At 35.8% G+C, this 6,000-nt stretch overlaps 1 protein-coding gene across 4 annotated transcripts in view; it reads right to left on the reverse strand.

Moving 5' to 3' along the window:
* The window catches only part of LOC150106301 (transmembrane protein 230), a 150,796-nt gene extending 147,641 nt beyond the window's left edge, over positions 1–3,155 (reverse strand). Inside the window, exon 1 of one of the 4 annotated variants that reach the window (XR_016548298.1) lies at positions 2,879–3,155. The gene's annotated coding sequence lies outside the window, so the exon portion shown is untranslated. The other 3 variants (XM_090392334.1, XM_090392333.1, XM_090392335.1) reach the window with 3 other exon arrangements.
* Positions 3,156–6,000: the final 2,845 nt, after the last annotated feature.

The following is a 6,000-nucleotide window of genomic DNA, read 5'->3' on the forward strand; positions in this document are numbered from 1 at the left end:
GTGACTTCGAACTTCGTATTACTTCTGATCATCCTTACAAACTAGTTTATTTCCTCTTCGGTTTGTTTCTTTGCTCTTTCAATTCTAGCATGATTATTATTACAATCTAGCTTTGTATGGCCAGGCAAAAGAAACTTCTGGTCAATGATATCCAGAGATGGTTTTTTTTTAAGTAATGCAACACTGAATATCACACCCATGTTATCTGATTCTGCCCTCCACAGGTTTACACATGCTTTACAGTTTCAGACAAACTCATAATTGTCTTGAAACCAAGAAAATCTTGTATTTCTTGAACACAAGAAGAAAGTTGGCCAGAACCTCTCACTCTAACTGCATCATGCCACATGTAGCACTCAGTAGACTCAACAGATGAGCAGTCCCATGTGGTTAAACTACAAGTAGAGAGCATTCTTTCATAGCAAGCAACATTAGTCAAAAGAATTAGTGTTAGCAGAAGATCAAAAACAAGTACTCTTTCATTTGGATTTTGCTTAGCTGATAGCTTATCTGCTCTTTTACTCTTGTATCTTCTAAAATGTAAAAATCATGTAGAATGAAAATATTATCTTGTTGTTCTGAATTTCTAGCATACTTTCCTTGCATTTTAAATTCAAAACACTTTTTACGGGTACTGATGTAAGGTTCCTTAAATTTGTAGCCTGCTACATTGAGTTTGTTTCGGAAAACACAATCATAACTGTTTCTACTTTGCACTTTCTCCATTTTTTATATTCTTCATACATAATTCTTTTATTTAAGTGGATGGGGAAGTTTAGTGGTTCACAAAAACTTTTGTGAACCACTATTCACAAAGTGCTTCATCCGAGGATGTTAAGGGGGAAGGCATGCCCCTAGTTTATTTTTTTAGGCACATGCCTTCCCCTCACATCAGTTATAAAAAAAACCAGTTTGAGACTCAGTTTATGAACACATACATCTATTTCCCTCTTGTCAACCAATGCACATGCAAGAACATTTTTTTGCAAATTATTTTTGACATTCTTACACACAGATTATAAGGAACCATAATTGACCTAGTCATTTTGCCCTACATTCTTCCCTCTTCATTTCCTTTCAGATTTTTTTCTTAATATGGTGATTTACTGCATAATAATTCATCTTTTACATCTGCTGGTTTTTTGTAAAAATTGAGAGAAATTTTATCCTGAGCATCCAGTTTGAATTTTTCAAAATTTCATGCTACAGCACTGATAAATTGACTTAAAAGTTTTACCTGAGATTAAAAGACTTTTCTGTTTATGTATGCAAACCACACTCTTTGTTCTTCTTCTTTTTTGGTTTCTCTCTTTTTTTTTTGCTTTCTTTTGAGGTCTGATGAAGCATTACTTGCAGAACTATCTCAACAATGTAGTTCTGCAAGTAATGCTTCATCAGACCTCAAAAGAAAGCAAAAAAAAAAAGAAAAAAAAGAGAAACTAAGAAGAACAAAGAGTGTGGTTTGCGTGATGGCCCTAGCTGCATCATCCAGTTCAGTGACATTCCTTTGACAATACACATCTTTTTTGTTGATTTCCTATAAGTAGTTTAATTCATTTCCTGCTACTGTTTTCAACTTCAGAATGTTAATTAAGGTCTGCAATAGACTCATCATTTTCTGCACTTTTGAACAAGGCAATTCAAGACTGTGAATTGCCTTGTTCAAAACTGTGTCTACTTCTACACCATTAAAATTGTTGGTATAGAAGTAGATGCACTAGTTTCACAGAAAATTTTCACTTTCTGATTGTCTGATATATTCCTTTGTGTACTTTGTAAACTGTGTACATTAAATAATGTACACAGTTTGCCATTCCTCTGCTCCATTGCCTAATTACCACTGTATTAGGTCTGCAAAGCAGATTAGTTCTCTGACCAGTAGGTAGTGTGTGTGTGTGTGTGTGTATACTTATTAAGGATACCAAGTAATTTTATAAACTTGGTTTTTTACTCTTTCTCCCAAGTAAGCAAAAACAGTTAAGTATGTGCCTGAACGCAGTTCAAGTCTAAAGGTGGTGCAACACCAGGACAACTCGTCGTAAAGGTGGGTAAAACTCTGATCACTATTCTTAGTATTTCCCATAATGTAAAACACATCTCACTAGGAGATGTATACTGTTATACATTACGGGTAGGGGTCACTACCCAGACTGGTTTCAAACTTTTTTGAGGTCTCCTCAGTGAGTAGCTAGACCCTGAAATACCTTGAAATAGAAGTTGCTGAAACACCTTGCAGCAACTTCTATAGGTAAAGTTGACAAGGCTCTGTATTACTAAAAGCTTGGTATTTAGGGTCTAGCTACTCACTGAGGAGACCTCAAAAAAGGTTGAAACCGGTCTGGGTAGTGACCCCCACCCATAATGTATTGCAGTATACATCTTTTAGTGAGATGTGCTTTACATTATGGGAAAATACTAAGAATAGTGATCAGAGCTTTACCCACCTTTACAATGAGTTGCCCTGGTATTGTACCAGGGCAAAAACATAGTTCAAGTCTCTTTAGACTTGAACTATGTTTCAGGTGCAAACTTAATTGTTTGCATACTTGGGATTAGGAGTTAAACAACCAAACATACATACATACATACATACATACATATATATATATACACACACACACACACACACACACATATATATATAGACACACACACGGGCAGGGGTGCTTAAACGAAATTTGTCTATATCATTAAGAAAAAACTAAATTATTCTAAAATACCATTTCCATCCCTCCATTCAATCCAACTCTTTGAGAAACGCTCATTACTTAACATTAGGGGCGATAGCTACATTCGTAAAATAAGATTTGTTCAGGTTTATTACTAAAATGCTATTAGTGCAGAAAAGTCAACGTAAAAGTTTTTCAAATACACTCACGACAGGACTGGACAAGCGTTTTCAGATAGGCTCATAAATAACAAACTCTGAGCGTAAAAATAGTACGCTCAGTTAAACACCCTTTAGATACCTATTACCAATTCTGAGGATTTGCGATGTTTGGAATTTCGCTCAGATCATTGAGAAGTAAATAATTTCCTTTTATTCATTCGAACAAACACATTTTTCTTGCAAGCAACGATACGAGTTCGGCGATTTGGTAAGATGAACAATTCAAAATATCGCTCAATTTAAATCTCGAAATATCCCTATATTCCCTGCATAAATTTTAATATAATTATTTATGCTTACGATAATTAAATTAAATTCTACAGTGCAGTCTATTATGACAATACCTTTAAATGAAAAGATTAAGAGTGTACACAAAAGACTATTTAGATTTTTTCCTATTTTTATTGAAAATAAGTTATTTGATCGAAACTGTCCACTGGGAAAGAAATCAGACAATAATATCAAAAACAGCAATTATTAAGTGAGGAGTATTAGCGCTAGATATTCTCTGAAGCAACCGATAAAACGAAAAGAGACAACTCGAATCAATATTTTTATAAGAATTATACAACTCCTGAGGCTCTCTGAAATGCAGAGAATTTATAGTAATTTACAATATAAACCACTGTACTACTAAGTAAGGATAGGCTGGTGGTAAAGTTCCCTAAATTTATGGAAGCAGCATTGCAGTCATCAAGAGTTTTGAAACAGTTCATAAGAGCACACTGCATATGTGGTAATCTAATGCCTTAACTTTCTTCGTGTTTCGAGCTAGAATGATAATGATGTTTCAAAGTGCTGCATTGCTCTTAATCCTTACAATGCTCAAAGACTGTAAAGGCATTTAGAAAGACTTTTTTTGTGCCCAGAAATGTTTCTTGGATTGCAACGTTGATTCTAATGGAAGATTTATATCAATAGAGATAGAAATGCCCATTGTTTCATTCATGTTATATTCTCCGCAATTAGCAGCAATGTGTTGATATTAAGTAGAATGATGTTGTTCTCCAATCAACGGCCAAAGCATAATTGTAGTTATGGTTTCTTTAATAGATCTCAAGGAAATGTGAATTTTTGTGCCAACGAAGCTCTAGAGAACAGGTTTCTCTTCCAGACTGGACATAGGTTTCACTTTTATAATCATTATTGAAATTTTGAGAGTGTCAGCTTTGCCCCAAAAGTGCTCCAGTAATCCATGATCATATCGAAGAAGTCACAATCGCTTTCTTTTCTTCTAGCAATGGTAACGGAATGTAGAGTGAAATTTCTGTTAAGAGTAGCATGATAGAGTGGCATAATCATTTGTGAGAGAAATCAATGTTAATTTTTCTGTGCATTTTATTATTATAAATAATAATAATAAGCTAACGCCTTTTCTTCCCTTATAGGGAGCAGGCGAAGCCTTTAAACCTTATCTACGTTTGGAGACTGAACGGGCAGTTTTATCTTCACCAGAAGCCAATCAGAGATAGCTGACCCATGTCTATTACTAATTATAGGCAGCCACCGATGAAGATACCGGCAAACAAGTTCTGCCATCTCTAGGTACCTAACCCTAACAGGATATATTACTGTCTGAAATAATGTGGGTTCTGTGGTCGATTTTCTTAAGTTTACGAGATGAAATACCCGAGTTTCCGGGAGAAAAAAGGCGCTTCACCTGTCAGAGTCCGACTAAATCGGGAAGCGGTTGAAGAAAGGCTTAGAAAATGTTCCTCCAGTCGGCAACTAGACTTCTTCGTGCGGCCTAGGGCAGAGGATGCAAGCTCTACTTCCACTGAGGTACAGAGGCATCCTTTTTATTATTATTATTATTATTATTATTATTATTATTATTATTATTAAGAGACCTTCACAGAGGCAATGCATTCCAATCTTACAATCGCCTACCACTCTCACAGCAAAAAAATCTACTTCTCACTCTCTTGTTCACATCCTTCTTATACAGCTTCCAGGGATGGCTTCTCGTTCTTCCCCATCTCCAGATAGTCTATGAAAATCTCATCTGCTCAAATCTAGTAATTATCCCTTACCAACTTATATGTCTCGATCATGTCTCACCCCTTCCTTCTATCCACTAGAAGGAAGGGAAAAGCCATGATCTGATATCTCCATATACCAGAAACCAAATCAGCCAATCACCTCTGAACCTTCTCGAAAGTCTCATCAACTGTTTGAAAACCTGGAGACCAAATCTGTGCACAGATTCGGTCGCCAGTAATGCATATGCAGCCTGATTAAATCTTGTGTAATGGAATGAAAACATGGTTGCTACTATACGTCAATTTTCTCAGCATCATTCCCTGTTATCCTCACAAGTTTAGCGAAATGTCCACGAAATTTGAAGTCCTATTCCACCATAACCTCCAAATATTTCATCTTCACATTCTTTTCACTAATCCTGTAATCTACATGCCATCTTTGTTTGTATCTTGCAAAGATACAACTTCTGCACTACTTCTCATAACTTTCCTCAACCTTGACTCATCTGCAAACAACTGTATATAACCATTTAAGCCTTTTCAATGTAATTTAGATACAAATTAAACAACCACATCCCCAAAATACGCCACTAGAGACAATCCTCTTCTGGGAAATTATTCCCCCCATACACAACCTGTTGATACCTATCAGACAGCCAATTTCCAATGCAACGCAATAATCTGTTGGTCAACCCCATCTGTTGCAATTTAACTACTGATTTATCATGTGGCAATCTATTGTAAGCCCTTGCAAAATCGAAATATACTGTTATATATGCATCCCCTTTGCCCAATGTAATCGTCACTTTGTTATAATGAGTAAGCAGAATGATAAAACACGACCTTCCTTTAGCAAATCCATGCTGTCCGTTAAAAGAATATTCTACTTCTGTCCATCTGGTTTTGAATCCTTGTCCTCGCTACCTTCTCCAAGACCTTAACAACAACTCCAGACAAAAGTAGATTGGTCAAAATTCGAGCATTAATCTTATCACCCATTTATGAAGCAGAACAATTTTTCCCTATATTTCCAGTACTTTAGAACCTAAGCTAATCTAGAATCATTAAACATGTACATTAAATCTCTTGTTAATTCCCTGGAAACAATCGCTGAAGACACCGGGTTAT

The sequence above is a fragment of the Typopeltis vanoorti genome, chromosome 5 (assembly GCF_054136105.1).
Source record: "Typopeltis vanoorti isolate ZY-2024b chromosome 5, IOZ_Tvanoo_1.0, whole genome shotgun sequence".
In the NCBI taxonomy this organism is placed as follows: domain Eukaryota; kingdom Metazoa; phylum Arthropoda; class Arachnida; order Uropygi; family Thelyphonidae; genus Typopeltis; species Typopeltis vanoorti.